Consider the following 20,094-nt stretch of genomic DNA (forward strand, 5'->3'; position numbering starts at 1 on the left):
TTATCTGTTTCTGATGCAGAAAAGCTAGTTCATGCATTCATGACCTCTAGACTGGACTATTGTAATGCACTTCTAGGTGGTTGTCCTGCATCTTCAATAAACATATAGGATAGCAAAGTCCACTAAAGGAGGTAGAGCTTTCTCACATTTGGCTCCCAAACTCTGGAATAGCCTTCCTGATAATGTTCGGGGTTCAGACACACTCTCTCTGTTTAAATCTAGATTAAAAGCACATCTCTTTCGCCAAGCATACGAATAATGTATCTTTTAAATTGTGAGTGTAGTTGCATCTGATCAAATGTGCATTTTTATTCATTATCTTGGGTTAAACTAATTTTACTTTGTTGGATCAGCAGCTATGCTAATGATGTATCTATTTTGTTTCTATGTTTTGCCACGGGATTTACATCCCGTGGTAACTAGGATTTACACAAGCTCCAGTCTGGATCCAGAACACCTGAGAAGAGATGATGCTGACCCTCAGAGGACCTCAGATGATGCTAACCCTGAATCAACAAACAGAACTAACAATTATTGCTACATGTGTGACTGCATCATATAATAACTATTAATTAATAATATTGATAGTTCATCGTCTAGCTGACTACTTCTTGTATTATTATTATTTTTTATTTTTTATAAAATCCTGTCAAACGTGCACAAATTACTAGCTACTACTAAATATTGTAGAAACATAATTTTCTGTAAAGTTGCTTTGTAACGATTTCTATTGTAAAAAGCGCTATACAAATAAACTTGAATTGAATTGAATTGAATTGAACTTAAATATGAGTACTCCACTGGGATATACATACAGGTGCTGGTCATATAATCATCAAAAAGTTTATTTATTTCACTAATTCTATTCAAAAACTGAAACTTGTATATTATATTCATTCATTACACACAGACTGATATATTTCTAATGTTTATTTCTTTTAATTTTGATGATTATAACTGACAACTAAGGAAAATCCCAAATTCAGTATCTCAGAAAATTTTAATATAACTTAAGACCAATACAAAAAAAGGATTTTTAGAGATCTTGGCCAACTAAAAAGTATAAAAATGAAAACTATGAGCATGTACAGCACTCGATACTTAGTTGGGGCTCCTTTTACTTGAATTACTGCAGCAATGCGGCATGACATGGAGTCGATCAGTCTGTGGCACTGCTCAGGTGTTCTATGGGGTTAAGTTGGGGCGAGTTAAGAACAGGGATACCATGGTCCTTAAACCAGGTACTGGAAGCTTTGGCACTGTGTGCGGTGCCAAGTCCTGTTGGAAAATGAAATCTGCATCTCCATAAAGTTGGTCAGCAGCAGGAAGCATGAAGTTCTCTAAAACTCCCTGGTATATAGCTGTGTTGACCTTGGACCTCGGAAAACACAGTGGACCAACACCAGCAGATGACATGGCACTGCAAACCATCACTGTGGAAACTTTAAACTACACCTCAAGCAACGTTGACTGTGCACCTCTCCTCTCTTCTTCCAGACTCTGGGACCCTGATATCCAAAGGAAATGCAAAATTTACTTTCATAAGAGAACATAACTATGGACCATTCAGCAGCAGTCCAGTCCTTTTTGAAGTGAGACGCTTCTGACGCTGTCTGTTGTTCAAGAGTGGATTGACACAAAGAATGCGACAGCTAAAACCCAAGTCTTGCATACATCTGTGCGTAGTGGTTCTTGTTTCACAATCCTCTCCAGGGTGCGGTTATCACTATTGCTTGTACTCTTTTTTCTACCACATCTTTTGCTTCCCTTCGCCTCTCTATTAATGTGCTTGGACACAGAGCTCTGTGAACAGCCAGCCTCTTTTGAAATGACCTTTTGTGTCTTGCCGTCCTTGTACAAGGTGTCAATGGTCATCTTTTGGACAACTGTCAAGTCAGCAGTCTTCCCCATGATTGTGTAGTCTACAGAACTAGACTGAGAGACCATTTAAAGGCTTTGCAGGTGTTTTGAGTTAATTAGCTGATTAGAGTGAGGCATCAATTGTCTTCAAAATTGAACCTTTTCACAATATTCAAATTTTCTGAGATACTGAATTTGGGCTTTTCCTTAGTTGTCAGTTATAATCATCAAAATGAAAAGAAATAAACATTTGAAATATATCAGTCTGAGTGTAATGAATGAATATAATATACAAGTTTCAGTTTTTGAATGGAGTTAATGAAATAAATCAACTTTTTGATGATATTCTAATCAAATGACGAGCACATATATATTGAGAGGCCACATCAAAGTGGTAAAGGTGGTGGTCTTGCTGTTATTTACAGAGCTGATATATCTGTCACAGAAATTACCATTCCCTGTGTATCATCATTTGAGCGCATTGCTTTTAAAGTGAACGGGAGTCTCACCTGTCCTTATTGTGCTCATATATTGACCTCCAAAACCAAATCCTCTGTTTTTTACTGAACTCACAGAGCTGCTTCCATCTCTTAGTGCTGTTTGTCCTGCAATGATTGTGACTGGAGACATTGTTATTCATGTAGACAACTCTAATAGTAAACTAACAGTTGATTTCATTGATGCATTAGACTGTTTTAACATGATTCAGCATGTGAAATTTCCCATTGAAGAGATTGGTATTGCCTTTTTGTGCAGTAGATGTTTCCCCATATAAATCTGCAGTTTTATCGTGTGTTAATAAAACTTTAAATGTGTGTAATTCTGCATATGAATGTAACGTCGTGTTTCTATCAGTTATATATGTCAGTTCTGGTATCTTTATAATCGTAAAAATCCGACTGTGTCGAATCTCGACAACAAATTACAAAAAGATGCATCGTTTCAGAAATACAATCTTTCTTAAGAAAAATGTTCAATTCTGTCAGCTATAACTCACGCGAGGGGGTGGTTCCCCAGAGACAAAGGAACGTTTTTTCCCGCTTCAGATCGCGGATGTTCATTGGTTGTTCATGCAAACAGAGGCGTGAACCAGTCAAGCCATAAGAACTGACCCAGGAAGTTCCTCCCTGTCTTCTCTTCTTCTCGCTCTTCTATCGCCATTGATCTCAGCACGGCGGCTGAGAGAACAGCCATTCTCATGGCTCCTTCGGGAGCTTTCATCTCCATCGTTTTCATTTCTTTTACTTACTAAGTTCCTCTCTACATTTGTTGGAACTTTCAAATATTGCGCGAGTCCGCAGCAGCCCTGGAAGACACGAGAGAACACGCCCAATCACAAAGAGACCACATGCAAGTATCATTCTCTATGGAGATTTAATGCTGCTTAAAGTTTGTCTGTTACCTTTTCAAGGTGATTTGATTCGTTGTTGTCTTTCAAGGGTTACTGTCTGTGAGTTTGCATAACTGAGCGTAATTCTGTGATCGCGCCTAATTCTCTCACCCCTCTCTCTCATCCTCTCTTACTCATTATCTCTCTCTCTCTCTCTCCCTCATTTGGATTCTGTTAAGTCTTGTACAAAGTTTACTGTCTGTATTGTCGTACGCGTATTTACTCTGTGTGATTTGTAGTTTGATGTATTATTAGTTCAATTATTAAAAACCAATATATATTCATGATTGCCTCTGTCTAAACGCTCACATCACGAGTCTATGAAATGTCTGATCTTTAGCTACAAGCTCTTTACTTTTTAGTAGTCGAAATTTCATAATGATAGGATAATGTTTTCATGGCCAGAGAATATTTTTCCTTGAATTATAAGAAGTCATAACTTTATTGAAAGTTGATAAGTTAATCTTACGGCCGTTTGCTGGACAAACCACTGTTTGATTTGCGGTAATTTACAGTAAGAGATATCACTATAATTGATATGAAGAATGGAATATTGACATATTAATGAGTAAATTACAGTGCCTTGTAATGAGTTATTGATATATAAAATTGACCTATTTTTCTTCTTTTTCAATAATTTTAATGTAACTGTCATATGAGATATATATATTAATCATATTCCTGATTAATTATTAAAATTCCCTATATATAATTTGAGTTAATTATAATGTACAACCCAGTGCGGCTACAGTTTACAAAACATCATAATTATTTATTATCATAAATATTCAATAAATTTTTACTTTTTTTAATGCTTTGTAGATTCAGTTATAAATTATTTACAAGTGATTAGACAATGATAAACTAATAATTTACAAAACATGACTATACGTTTATAAATTATTATTAAGTAATAAGCCCGCAACAATTTACAAATCTGTCAAGTTATCTTAAAAAAAATTGCGGATCATAAAAGGATCAAACAGATGCTTAGTAGATGGTTATTAAGTTACTAGTTAATATATTATTAATCTCTGAAATGTCAATGTACCATTATCTCAATAAACAAATGTTAATCATGAACAAATGATGATCAAAACATTGGTAAATGATAAGTACATAATTTTTTGATGCATCGTTAAAGTTGTAAGCTGGTTGGGTTGTGTGTGTGTGTGTGTGTGTGTGTGTGTGTGTAAATATGTTAAAAGTCATTCGTAGATCTTTCTTAACTGTTACAAATGATCTGTATGTGTATACAAGGCAATTAAACCCTTTCTGCATCCCCTAATCTAAAGTATAAACTATTCATCACTTGTAAATGTGTTACAAGTCATTCGTATATCTTTCTTAACTGTTACAAATTATCTGTACGTGTATACAAGGCAATTACAACCCTTTCTGCATCCCCTAATCTAAAGTGTAAACTATACATCACTTGTAAATGTGTTAAAAGTCATTCGTATATCTTTCTCAACTGTTACAAATTATCTGTACGTGTATACAAGGCAATTACAACCCTTTCTGTATCCCATAATTACAACAACAAATGTAGCCTACATGTGAAAATTCAATTCTGCTATTCCTCCCTTGTTGCAACAGAAATGTGTAAGTAGGCAAATCATCTGATTACTGTAAGATGCAAAACAATCATTATTTTACAGTGTCCAAATATGAGGAAATAATGCTTAAATGTGACAGCAGAATAACATTTATTTCAACAATGCAGTCAAAAAATAGCATAATTTCTATTAAATGTAACAACTTATGACAAATTTTGACAAACACACAAATAACCTTTAAGCCACAAGTTTGCAAAAAAAAAAATGCATTTCTGTACAACACTTATCACATATCTCAACACTTTAAGGGGAATATGTTCCTCCTAAACATGTATTAATGCCTATAACGTTGCCAAATTTGCACAGCACCCTACTTTTTACTTTCTCTTAATTACGGGGAGAAGCTTTCCATTCTTTTTCAACTGATCAACCTCTGACAAAAGTGCTGGAAATACCACTGAAAATGCAACATCATCTATCTATAGAGTTTTCCAATGTCATGAATGAGACGACCTAGGGCTCCATTGTGACATTCTTTTGCTAGCCATTCGTGCCATTCAATAACTGCAAGGTGGTCCACCAGTAATTCCTCTGTGCGGTTTCCCCTGAGCCTCCACACATACTTCTTGTAGGTTCTCCAGGCCCTCTCAATGCCCGCATTCTCCAAGTTGGCTCCTGCCCTTTTTTCAGGGGAAGTCGTGGCCTAATGGTTAGAGAGTCGGACTCCCAATCGAAAGGTTGTGAGTTCGAGTCCCGGGCCGGCAGGAATTGTGGGTGGGGGGGGTGCATGTACAGTTCTCTCTCCACCTTCAATACCATGACTTAGGTGCCCTTGAGCAAGGCATCGAACCCCCAACTGCTCCCCGGGCGCCGCAGCATAAATGGCTGCCCACTGCTCCGGGTGTGTGCTCACAGTGTGTGTGTGTGTTCACTGCTCTGTGTGTGTGCATTTCGGATGGGTTAAATGCAGAGCACAAATTCTGAGTATGGGTCACCATACTTGGCTGAATGTCACGTCACTTTCACTTTCACTTATGTGTTGAGTGTGAGCTCCTGTTTGGGAATCAACAAATGCCACACTGTGGTTCACTGTATACTTCCTGTATCCGAGCTGGGGCAGAGCATGTTGGTAAGCCCTTCACTCATCACTGAGGCTGATGGACCCTCTCTTGGCATGGTCAGCAGTAAGTGGAATAAGTTCCCTTCTGGTCCTCCTTTCAACTAAGCGGAGAACTGGTTTTCCAGATTTGTGTCTATGGTATTTCACCCCCAGCATGCCAAACACCCACTTCCTCCTTTTCCATTCACCATCCATTCCTCCTCTGCCATACTGAAAAAAAAACGTCAAAGAAAGAAAGGAATATTAATTTATAATTTAAATAGATCATGGTTAAAACCTTGTGTAATTATTGTGGATAGTTTAACATTTAAATAGTTATGTAAAATTAAAAGTTATTATATTACTTGTAATAATAATTATTATTAATGCCTTTCTTTTATGTCGAAAGTGACTCATCTATAACAATGAACTGTCTTCTGCCCCCTACTTTTTTGTTCTCTTTTTTCACCTCGATCGGTCCATTGCCAACACACATGCCTCTTGCACTTTTTTGGCCATCTTTGACAAGGTTGCAGAGCTCCCTGCAAAGTCATCCTCCATCATATCAATTTGCCGCAAACAAAGTCCTTGAACGAACCTATAAAGTACAGAAAATTAATTGACAGCAGGTGATGGGGTGGGGGGTTAACTAACCTGTATAGAAATGTTATCCATTTGAAGAGGGAGACTTTGGAATGACTAAATATTGACTTGTGCCTAATTGACTTCTTTATTATTCTGCCTCTGTGACTGCCTTGCTGGCACCTCCTGGGAGATAGTTGAAAAGACATAGAAGAAGGAAAGAAGGCGAAAACGTAACATAAATTCAGATACAGTAGTGGACTTGTGATCCACAGTGGTTAAAGTTCATTGGCGCAAGTATTGTACTTTTGATTTGGAGAAACTTTTAGCTAAGCCATTTAATGCTACTTCATAATTTACTACACTATGAGAAAACTTGTTTAATACTTTCATTACATAACATACATTTATCTGACATCTATAACTAACTATGAAACTCAAGCTTTTACAAAATATAAGCATGTAATATACAATTCATTTCATTATATACATTTCATTATATATAGAATTTTGTAAAATTCTTGAGTTTCATAGTGGAATTTTGAAATCTGTATTTTAAATGCCATATATATATACAGTCGTGGCCAAAGTTTTGAAAATTACATAAATATTAGTTTTCAAAAAGTTTGCTGCTAAACTGCTTTTAGATCTTTGTTTCAGTTGTTTCTGTGATATACTGAAATATAATTACAAGTACTTCATACGTTTCAAAGGCTTTTATCGACAATTACATGACATTTATGCAAAGAGTCAGTATTTGCAGTGTTGGTCCTTCTTTTCAGGACCTCTGCAGTTCGACTGGGCATGCTCTCAATCAACTTCTGGGCCAAATCCTGAGTGATAGCAACCCATTCTTTCATAATCACTTCTTGGAGTTTGTCAGAATTAGTGGGTTTTTGTTTGTCCACCCGCCTCTTGAGGATTGACCACAAGTTCTCAGATTAAGATCTGGGGAGTTTCCAGGCCATGGACCCAAAATTTCAACATTCTGGTCCCCGAGCCACTTAGATATCACTTTTGCCTTATGGCACGGTGCTCCATCGTGCTGGAAAATGCATTGTTCTTCACCAAACTGTTGTTGGATTGTTGGAAGAAGTTGCTGTTGGAGGGTGTTTTGGTACCATTCTTTATTCATGGCTGTGTTTTTGGGCAGAATTGTGAGTGAGCCCACTCCCTTGGATGAGAAGCAACCCCACACATGAATGGTGTCAGGATGCTTTACTGTTGGCATGACACAGGACTGATGGTAGCGCTCACCTTTTCTTCTCCGGACAAGCCTTTTTCCAGATGCCCCAAACAATTGGAAAGGGGCTTTATCGGAGAATATGACTTTGCCCCAGTCCTCAGCAATCCATTCACTATACTTTCTGCAGAAGATCAATCTGCCCTTCTTGACACCAGGCCATCTTCAAAAAGTCTTCGCCTCACTGTGCGTGCAGATGCGCTCACACATGCCTGCTGCCGTTCCTGAGCAAGCTCTGCACTGTTGGCACTCCAATCCCGCAGCTGAATCCTCTTTAGGAGACGATCCTGGCGCTTGCTGGACTTTCTTGGACGCCCTGAAGCCTTCTTTACAAGAATTGAACCTCTTTCCTTGAAGTTCTTGATGATCCTATAAATTGTTGATTTAGGTGCAATCTTAGCAGCCACAATATCCTTGCCTGTGAAGCCATTTTTATGCAACGCAATGATGGCTGCACGCGTTTCTTTGCAGGTCACCATGGTTAACAATGGAAGAACAATGATTTCAAGCATCACCCTCCTTTTAACATGTCAAGTCTGCCATTCTAACCCAATCAGCCTGACTTAATGATCTCCAGTCTTGTGCTCGTCAACATTCTCACCTGAGTTAACAAGACGATTACTGAAATGATCTCAGCAGGTCCTTTAATGACAGCAATGAAATGCAGTGGAAAGGTTTTTTTGGGATTAAGTTAATTTTCATGGCAAAGAAGGACTATGCAATTCATCTGATCACTCTTCATAACATTCTTGAGTATATGCAAATTGCTATTATAAAAACTTAAGCAGCAAATTTTCCAATTTCCAATATTTATGTAATTCTCAAAACTTTTGGCCACGACTGTATATATAGTACAAAGGCATTTAAAATACAGATTTCAAAATTCAACCACCCCACCTTACTTACCATTCAAAATGATCATTGCCATTTGTCACAGAGCTGCCCTCTGTTCCCTCTGCCTAGTTTTTAGCATTACTACATGAATACATACTTGGGGTTTAAAACTCTTTCTTTACCTTGATGTGTCAGCGAGGTGTAGAGATGGACGATACACACACAACCACATACACTTACACACCAGTAACTACATGTTCATGTTTTCTGTATGTTTATGTGTGTGTGTGTGTGTGTGTGTGTGTGTGTGTTTATGATTGTATGGTTGTGTTTGTGTTTGTTTGATTTCCTTGTTTGCATTCTCAGTACGTTTATGTTGAGGTTAACAATATTTTGTTAAACAACATTTTTCTATGGTCTGACTTGTTAAAAGATCTCACATCCTTTTGACCAGTAAATGAACTTTCAGCTAACCTCGCGCTCACAGGCCTAAGTCATAAAGTTGAAATTGTCACCCTTTGATCACTGAATACACAAACTTGTTTTACTTTAGATTACAGTTGAGTTGCAAACCCCAAAAACCTTTAGATGTTTTACAATCTTCGCTGACATGGTCGTAACAGTAAACACAAAGACATCAGATGCCAGACACCAGACACGTTTCTAGGCACTACTTGAGATGAAATATTTAGCCTTTCATGTAATGTTGTAAAAGTTCAGACGTTTTATGATAACAAGTCTTTGGCAAGAAAATCAAAGACTTTCCAAAACATTTAATTCCAGTTATATTTGTGTATGCCTAAACGCATGTTTTAATTGATACAGCAATGATATAGCAATGATAGAAGTTAATATTGACTAAATAAAAGACGTATTCAAGAATTTAGGTTAGCCTACTGAAGTAAGTGTGAGTGACTTATTAAAATTAAACACTTTTTTCCAAAAAGGATTTTTGTTGAGATGAAAAAATAAAATCGTATAGGTTAACCTAATTTTAAAGTATTAACATCGGCTGCTTTGAATATTAACGCAGAAAGGCATACATTACTGGTAGATTTAGAAAATACGGTCTGAGATTACACTTAATTTTCATTCACACTCTGTACATCATAAAATAAAATAAATGTAAAATAAATAAATAAAACAACACAGAAGAAAAAAAAAAAAAATATATATATATATATATAAAGATAAAGAAAGAAAAAGGAGTAACAGATTTTCACATTAAGAAACCAAAGTCCTCTAATGAAGAATACAAAAATCTTGCTTTGGGACTTTTCATTCCTTTTAACGTCTCCAAATACATCACAAATTCCTCTTTAAGTACCACTAAACGTGGGGGGGGGGATTTTGAAAAACATACATTTATGAATGTAGAATTTTGTGCCAGAAGTTAATATTAACAAAATAAAAGACATATTCAAGGTTTTAGGTTAGCCTACTAAAGTAAGTGTTTAGTGGCTTATTAAAATAAAATAAAACAACAAGGACTTTTGTTTAGATGAAAAATAAAGAGCATATAGGCTAACCTAGTTTTAAAGTAACTCATATACATAGATGTATCTAAAGATCCTGAAACAGTCCATACAGCAGCAGCAGCTATATATGTTCCAAGGGTTAGATATAGAATACCAGAAAGAACATCTAATCATCCGTCAGTTTATACTACAGAAATGTTTCCCATTTTTTTGGCTATTCAGTGGGTTGAACACATTAATATACCTAAAGTAGTCATATGTTCAGACTCATTTTCAGCACTATCAAGTTTACAGAGTGGCGAATCTTCAACTAGACAAGACATTTTGTCAGTCATTTTACAGAGTTTGTTCAGAATACAAGCAAAAAACAAATATTTATTTTGTATGGATACCCGCACATATAGGAATAGAAGGTAATGAATAGTGGATCAGATAAAAACATTAAAATGTCAGACATCGTATTTAATACTACAATTAGTAAATTAGAAATAAAAGGGCTAATTAAAAAATAAATAAATAAAAAGATATGTGACAAATTAATGGAAATGAAAGGAGAATTTTGTGGATAGAAAGGAAGATCTCGTCATAGAATTGGACACATTGCACTTAATCAATCATTATTTATAAGAGGAAAAACATGTGTCTGGACTTTGTGTTAAATGTGATCTTCCTGAAACAGTTGAACCTATTTTAATAAAATGTAAAAGATATGACAACGAAAGATCACAACTTACTCTTAATATAGAAATAATTTTAGAATTTGTTAAATAAAGATGTGACTATAGAAATATTCCACAGATTAAGTATCTCAAAGAGTTGATAAACAGTATTTAAAGAATCACTACACTAAGCATTCTGAGTGTGTCAGCGGTGCTGTGAGGTCGTTTTAACGGAGGCTTCGCAAACTCTGCTGGGGGATCTTTTTTTCTTTTGTTTAACACTCTGTCACTAACAGTCTCGATTTTTAAAAAGGTAGTTAGTGGTAGAGTACGACATAGTTTTGACAAGTATCTTGTGCTGGTGTTTTAAAAACGGGGTCTGTTGCGTTTTTATTTTAGATCTGCGTAAATGCATACCATCTTTTTTCTTTTGTTTTAACTTTTCACCCGGCGTGCCAAACGCCAACTTTTGGTTTGTATCTTTGCTTTATGTTAGCTTCTTTTTTAGTTTTAGGTAAGGTACAAATGCTATAAAACTCTGTTACCTAGTTTTCTTTCTTTTCTAGCTGGAAACAAAACACCTTTTTAAATTGCAATGCTACATGCTCTGACATATGTTGCTTAACGATCTTATCTGTTAGTTTTTGACTTGTTTAGTTGTTATAGATAAATAACCAGTAACCTAGTTTTCTTTTTATTTAATTTGTAACAACTTTAACACCGTTTTTACTATTTTCAGAGTACAAAAAAACGATCATAACATTGTTTCTGTTTCGTCTATGTTTATAACCTTTTTCTGATAGTTTATTTTTCTTTTTATTTAATTTGTAACAACTTTAACACCGTTTTTATTTTTTTCAGAGTACAAAAAAACGATCATCACATTGTTTCTGTTTCGTCTATGTTTATAACCTTTTTCTGATAGTTTAGTTTTCTTTTTATTTAATTTATAACAACTTTGACACCGTTTTTACTATTTTCAGAGTACAAAAAACGATCATAACATTGTTTCTGTTTCGTCTATGTTTATAACCTTTTTCTGATAGTTTAGTTTTCTTTTAATTTAATTTGTAACAACTTTGACACCATTTTTACTTTTTTCAGAGTACAAAAAACGATCATTACATTGTTTCTATTTTGTCTGTTTTGTCTGACCTTTTTCTGATAGTTTTTGACTTGTTTAGTTGTTTTAGATGAATAACCAGTAACCTAGTTTTCTTTTTATTTAATTTGTAACAACGTTTTTACACTTTTCAAACTACGAAAACGATCATTACATTGTTTCCATTTCGTCTGTGTTTATAACCTTTTTCTTGAAATGCACTGTGTATTTAAAACCTTAATAAAAACTTCCCTTATACCATTTTCACGATTTCACATTTTAATGTTTAAAAAAAGCACATAGTTTCCCAACATACACACACACAAAAAAAAAAAAACACTTTTCCTTCTTACCGGAATTCCTTCTTAGGTTCATAAGTTCATATTTAGGTCACTGGTCTGTACAGGGAGGGGAGGGGGGTGTACAAACAGGTGTCCAGAACAGATGGCTTTTATGACCCTCATCAATCAAATTTTTGGAGACAAGCCGCACAGGACTCTCTCTAAGACATCCATTAACCTTTGGTAATGTAAGCAAGGGGCTTTGGTCGCCTGCGCGTGAGCGGCCCATCGTGTGTCGGATAGTCCTAGGGGATGCCAAATTGTTTTTTAAAACATAACTGTGTGAATCCAAAAAACGAAACGGTCTCAATGCAGCAAGCAGCACTGTTCAATCCAGCAAGGTTCAGTGAGTGCGCAGCACAGGGTATCCAGACTGTAATTTAGTGAATACTCAACGAAGAGACACGAGATATATATCTATAGAAAGCTTGATATGTCTACTTTTAAAATCAGCAAGTGCTACTGAAAACAAATATTCTGTTGTAGGATTATCCTTGAATAGTCCATTTCATTAAATGAACCCAACACCGCATTCCACAGTTTGGAATGATTCCCCATCGAACCATTAGTGCGTCATAAAACACAGTCAAGGTGCCAAGATGGCTAAAGGAGATGTCACCCCCCCCCCCTTTCCCTTTTTGTGCCTGTCTAATCTCATACCAGCGATGCCAGGACAGCAGGAAAAGATTTCTCTTTGTTCCCCAAACTTAAGAACAAATGGCCAAGAAACCCTGTGGTGACCCCAATGCATAAATCCCCAGCCTTATCAGGAAACGAAGGATGCTAAGGCATTCCTATGGCCCAGGATCACCACAAACCTTAAACCAGGGAACACCTCCTCATACATGTCTATTCTCTGTATTATGCATGCTTTATATTACTCAAGTTAACACTTATCACGGCTAAATCCTTATTTACTTCCACCTCAACTATGGGAAGTATATGTATTTTGGTACCTACTTGATGGGTAAATGATTTCTAGAATTTTGATATGGTATTGGTATTTGCATTTAGCTGACGCTTTTATCCAAAGCGACTTACAATTGCTATATATGTCAGAGGTCGCACACCTCTGGAGCAACTAGAGGTTAAGTGTCTTGCTCTGGGACACATTGGTGTCACACAGTGGATTTGAACCCGGGTCTCTCACACCAAAGGCATGCATCTTATCCACTGCGCCAACACCACCCAAATATATAAAGTAGATGTGTGTAGGATGCACCATATTTAAACTATTAAGTTTACTGATTAACCCCTTACCAGTCTACCCACATTTTTTGGCATGGAGACAGAAATGACATACCCAAAATAAAAAGGTTTCTGCTCATGATTCTTCCTGACTAGACACATAATCAACATTTGTTCACAAAGCTGACACTTCAAAGTCTATTGTTCAGTAATCAGAATCACTCAGACTGTTATGATAATAGAGATATATAAACTCAAACATAAAAATAGAAATATTAAAAACATATTTTTTAAATGTATTAAAAAAATTATTGATGTAGGATATGAGTTTAGGAACACAGTGTAGCTAAAGCCACAAGTCTACCAAAGCTTCATATGAAAATTTCATTATCTAATCTGTAAAACTGTGAATTTTATGAAATATTTTCTAATGTCAAGTCATGTGTTTTTTTAGAGAAGGCTTATCTGATTGATTTATGGCACTTGTCATCTCTGTAAGATCTCACATGTAAACACTGCTGTGTGCTTTGTCTTGTGTTTTTGTCTCTGAAAACTGCCCCATTCATGATGCTATGGTCTCACCAAACGGGTCTTTCACACCTCCATTAGTTATGACACATTATCCGCATTATTCTCGTATCATTATTCTTTTGCTTTTATTCCACCTTTATTAGCCTTTGTTGTGGTATTTCAAGCTTTACAGAGCCACTGTAAACTGCATTGTGAAGAAATGCACCTGTTATTAGTAGCATTAGAGCTAACGTTAGCATCAAGCAACATCAGACAATTTCTTAAATTATTAGTACACTTTTACTCAAAACTCACTTTAAACCCCGATCGAGTGTTTGTAATAACTTCCTTTTGTGATCACAGGTGGAATTTGGTCGTTTACTGTTGTAAAAATATGCTATTTATAGCCTTTTACATCACTGCACAAGTTAGCATTTCAGATGTACATTTTCGAATTTTTTTATAAAAACACCCCAGATCTCAAGAAAATCTCATACCAAGCTTTACTATAGTAATCGCGGGTTTATTATTTGGATATTTCGTGTTTACAGAGGTGTATCAGTGTTGTTATGGACAGATAACTACCAGGAAGTGTACAGGAAGCATGTGACAGGATGTGGCGGTGTCCGGTTATGACACTCTAAAGATTGATAAGGCAAAGGACCAATCAGAGTTTGTCTGACACACAGCACGAACACTGAGGAGCAAACACACAGAGATAGCGCTGGGAGAGGCTGTTTATCATCAGATCGCATAAATCAGTGGAAAATGAATAGAAATGACGATTCTGTCTAAAGGAATATGAAGTAAACATCAGTAAATATATCCATATATCTCCACAGATATGCATCTTTGGTCTATAAATCCTTATTGATGCTGTTCAGTGAGTCTATGTGAACACAAATAAACAGCTGCTGACGTGACTTGATATGAATGAGTTGTGAATTTCTATTCAAAATGTGGCATAATACGGATTTATAATTTTACACTCCTGATTACTAAATAACTGTCACTTTATCAAAACATTGGTCAAATATCGAAGCTAGGGTCTTTAAACTTTCAATTGATGCACAGTTTGTCCAGATCAAGTAAGAGAGTGATGTGTATCATGCTGTGAAAGTGAAAGAATAATAAACTGGGGCCATCGCAGAACCTTGCACGCAAAGGGGTTAAAGCGTTTAAACTAAATTCTCAGGAGTTTGGACACAAGCGATCACGTGGAAATTATGCTAATTACATGCAAGAACTGGAGAACGGGGCGTAGGTCCCGCCCAAGACAATATCTGATTGAAGGACGGGTCAGATGGACACGCTTATAACCCAATGACAAGCAGCTATGCGTTGCATTTTGCCTTGCTTTTTGCCTTGCTTGCAGTGACTTTGACTCTTGCCTATGTGTTGTGCTGACCTTTCCATCGTCCAGCGTGTACTCTTCAAACCACCAAGAGCTCACTCAAAACTCATCAACTCTTCCGTAAGATCCTTCGTTGAACTTCGTCAAAGAAAACCCTCTCAAAGTCGCTTCAGACTCCAGACAACCCACAATCCAGGAAGTCTCGCGAACGAAGCGCCACCCGGCAAAGCCAACCAACCACTCACAATCGAGTGCTGTCCCTCAGAACGCGTCATCGACCGACTGCCAGCCAATCAGCGCCAGAGATTCCCTCTCCAGCAACTTAGTTACAGAAGGGAATGCACGCGCCACAGGAGCATCCAAACGCAAGTACACAATATCTCCTAATTCTGGCTGAACTGGTGCAAATCTTATTAAGTAAAACCAACTAAGATTAAAGTGCTAGTAGATTGATTCTCTCAGGTTGCGGTCAAGAAATAGTGTCTAACGCTAGACACTTGGGACTCCATTTGAGAAGGGTCTGGCTGCAGACTTGCACTTACACTCTCAGACTTGCATTCTCAGACTTGCACTCTCAGACACTTGTGCTTCCGCTAGCGACGTCACTTGCAGCCTTTATTTTTTTATTTTGTTCTATTTATTGATAACTTTTTGTTTGAATCTCTCAACATTTTACAACAATAGCCAGGTGGTGAAGACAAGAAAAAAATAAAATTAATTACAATGTCACTTGCAATCGCCACTTGCACTCTCCGCTACCTGTGACGTCACTTTCAATCAACACAAATCGTGCGTGTTGCCAATGGAGACAAGACGCTGTGGTGGTGATTAAACTAATTAAACTGGCAAATCCGTGGCCAGAACACCGGAATATGAACGCAATGCACAATGTCTTTCGTTAAGGGTTTTCCTCCTGTAGAAAAAACTAACACTTAATATGGCATAATGTATTAAGATACATTAAGTTCTATTAAAAGACCAAATTCGATATATAGTTATTATTTAATGCACTACAAGACAAGCAGATGGCTATGAACACAATGCGCAAACTTTGTCCTCCCATACAGCGAAAAACGCTTAATGTGGCTTAATAACAGACTAAGCTGATAAAGACAATTCAGTAGGCCTAGCCTATATGTCTTGTTGTTGACTCAACATATATACAGACCAGCAAATATGAACGTGCATTATGAAATGCATTAAGTGATTTTAAAAGGATCAACTTCATGCAGGCAAGCAGACGAGTACAGAACTCAGTGCGTTAAATTGTACATTAAACGTTTTCCTCCTAAAGAAAATCATTATAAATAAAACACATAATGTATCTTAATGGACAAAGACAGTGATATAAACAAGTTGTAGACAGTTTATTCTGAAAAATGCTTAACGCGAAACTTTGCATGTTGCATTAATTCTGGGCTCACCTGCTTGCCTGTACATATTGGAGAGAAGCATATTGAGTTTGGCCTTTATCATCTTACTCCATTATGCCACATTTTGCGGTATGTGAGGAAAATACTATATATATATTCATTAAAATAACGAACTGTATATTTAATTTGATATTTTAATAGCATCTAATACATTAAGCAATGTTAAGTGTTTATGTTTTTCTAAGCTTAGCGAGAGACTTTGTGCAAACCTTCATATTCTGGTGTTTTGGCCACAGATTTGCCGGTCTTGTCTTTTTCTTGCAGGACCCTGTACATTATATTACTAAATTAGATTTAATCGTTCGATCACCACCACAGCGTCTTGTCTCCATTGGCAACACTTGCACTTGATTGCAAGTGACGTCACAGGTACATTGTAATTTATTTTCTTTTTTCTTGTCTTCACCACCTGGCTACTGTTATAAAATGTTGAGAGATTCAAACAAAAAGTAATGAAAAAAATTCAACAAAATAAAAAATAAAGGCTGCAAGTGATGTCACTAGCGGAAGTGCAAGTGTCTGAGAGTGCAATGCTGAGAATGCAAGTCTGAGAGTGCAAGTGCAAGTCTGCAGCCAGACCCTCTAGCTCCATTCACCTTCCGTTAATAACATCACTTTTCTCTGACACTGTTTGAATGAATGTTTGTGTGTTTTCGTTAGTTTAGTTTGTGTATTAGAGTAGTTTAAATAAAACCTTGGTTGATTTTACATACCAGTGTCTTGTGCTGTGTGCTTAGAAGTTACGGTCTTAAACTGTAGATTCTGTTACCTTGCTCATAATCAGTTTTCATAATTTTATGATATTATTACCATAGGCCACAGGATAATATTTTGTCCAGAATTTATAAAATACCCTAATCTTAATTTATCGGTGGATGAATAGTTGATAAAGTGTTCAATATTAATTCTGAATAATTTGCATACTAATTTGGTTCTTATTCACTGTAATTCAATCCCCTTTGAGTTATATTGATCATAAATCCCTTATTAATCTTACACTGTGATAATCCATATGAAAACAACACGATGTCCAGTCTTTCACGTCTCCCTTCATTATATCTAATGCGACCACGGCCACACGCTGAACGTGCTATTGAGATTATAATGTTTCACTGAAGCTCGCAGCTTGTAAATGCCCATACAGAAAACAAAGCAGCGACACTGTTCTTCAAGTTTTTTATTTTTATTTTACTGTTTGCTTTGCGCTTAGAGGAATAAGACATAATTCACCCCAAGAAGATATGCCGAGTGTAACAAGGCGTTCGGATCCATGTGCAGAATTTTATTAAGAGAATGGTCATACAGGCAGAAATCAGGAACGGCGTCAGGTGTGTTAGGGATATCCAGAATCATTAACGGTAACAAGCAGAGATCGGGCCAGGCAGCAGAGAATCAGAGTTGGTTACACAATCCAAGATCAGACACGGGAAAAACAAACACAAGGGAAACGCTCGGAAATGCTAGACAGGCTAAACAAGTCTTCGCAGTGAGTGAGAGTGATTGTGCTGCTTTTATGTGTGTGTAAATGAGGTGCAGGTGTGGCAAGGAAATTGGCTGATGAATGAGGTGCAGGTGTGGCAAGGTGATTGTGATGCAGCGACTCTAATGATCCTAATGATCCTGACATAGCCCCTAAAGGGGCGGCTTCCAGACACTCAAAGCTAACTAGGAGGGCAGTGGAGCGGAGGCGGAATAGGGGGAGGGATGGAGGGCCAGGTCCATGTGGACGTGCAGTGGCCGGAGACCGGGGCAGAGCAGGCAGAACTGGGCCTAACATGGAGATCAGGAGTCTTTCCTGGACCTGACATGGGAAACAGGGGCCCTTCCTGGGCCTGACAGGGGAAACAGGGACCCACCATGGGCTTAACTCGGGAACAGGGGCCTGCCATGGGCTTAACTCGGGAACAGGGACCCGCCATGGCCCTAACTCGGGAACAGGGGCCCGCCATGGGCCTAACTCGGGAACAGGGGCCTGCCATGGGCTTAACTCTGGAACAGGGCTTAACTCGGGAACAGGGGCCCGCTGTGAGCCTAACTCGGGAACAGGGGTCCACCAAGGCAGAGTAGATGGCATGGGAGCCCACCAGAGCGGAGCAGGTGGAGCTGGAGCCCACCAGGGCGGAGCAGAGGACAACCACAGCTGAGAAGAGGGGACAGAAGACCACCAGTGTGGAGCAGACGACCAACACAGCTGAGAAGAGGGGACAGAACCACACCAGGGTGGAGCAGACGACCACCACAGCTGAGCAGACGAGACAGAAGCCCACCAGGGTGGAGCAGAGGACCACCACAGCCGAGCAGATGGGACAGTAGCCCACCAGGGTGGAGCAGAGGACCACCACAGCCGAGAAGATGGGACAGAAGCCCACCAGGGCGGGCCAGAAGACCACCATAGCTGAGCAGATGAGACAGAATCCCACCAGGGCGGAGCAGAGGACCACCACAGTGGAGTCGATGGCACAGGAGAGCAAGTCTGGTCAGGTGGGACTGAAACAGAGAACATAAACAGGTTAATAGCGGCCACCCTGGCCGTGATGAAATGGTAGCTGGCCTCCGTGGTCATGACAGGGCAGGCGGTGAGTTCATGGAGGAACTCTGTGGCTGCGACAGGACAGACAGAGAGTTGGTGGGTGGCCTCCGTAGCCATGACCGGAACGAATGAGAGCTCATAGACGGCCTCCATGACCATGACAGAATAGGACGAGAGCTCTGGAAGTTTGGCTGAGATCTGACAGGGCACTGGAAGTGCGACTTAGATGTGATGAGGCTCTGGTAGATCCGTGTGATTTGATTGGGTTCATGAAGATCGACTGTGACTTGACTTGGTTCCCGAAGATCGACTGTGACTTGACTTGGGATCCTGAAGATCGACTGTGACTTGACTTGGTTCCTGAAGATCGACTGTGACTTGACTTTGCTCATGAAGATCAACTGTGACTTGACTCTGTTCTGGACGGTCAGTGGAGACTTTACCTGTCTCTGGATGGTCAGCGGTGACCTGACTAGACTCCGGGAAATCAACAGGGACCTGATCAACGGTAACCTGACTAGAATCATGAAGTTTAACTGTGGTTTTACTTGACTCATGGGTGTTAATGGTGACTTGACCTGACTCTGGATGGTCAGCGGAGACTTGACCTGACTCTGGACGGTCAGCGGTGACCTGACTAGACTCCGGGAAATCAACAGGGACCTGATCAACGGTGACCTGACTAGAATCATGAAGTTTAACTGTGGTTTTACTTGACTCATGGGTGTTAATGGTGACTCTGGACGGTCAGCGGAGACTTGACCTGACTCTGGATGGTCAGCGGAGACTTGACTTGACTCTGGAAAGTCGACGGGGACCTGACTTGACTCTGGAAATTCAACTGAGGCTGCCATCTTGTGCAGCGGTGCTGGGCTGGCGGCCATCTTGTGCAGCGGCGCTGGGCTGGCGGCCATCTTTTGCAGTGATTTTGG

General features: G+C 38.5%; 1 protein-coding gene across 1 annotated transcript in view; it reads left to right on the plus strand.

Moving 5' to 3' along the window:
- LOC132102763 (uncharacterized) overlaps positions 1 to 530 on the plus strand; it is a 256,101-nt gene extending 255,571 nt beyond the window's left edge. The window contains exon 2 of the mRNA XM_059507401.1: positions 453 to 530. The gene's annotated coding sequence lies outside the window, so the exon portion shown is untranslated. The remainder of the gene's footprint in view (positions 1 to 452) is intronic.
- Positions 531 to 20,094: the final 19,564 nt, after the last annotated feature.

This window comes from Carassius carassius, chromosome 24, assembly GCF_963082965.1.
Source record: "Carassius carassius chromosome 24, fCarCar2.1, whole genome shotgun sequence".
NCBI lineage: Eukaryota > Metazoa > Chordata > Actinopteri > Cypriniformes > Cyprinidae > Carassius > Carassius carassius.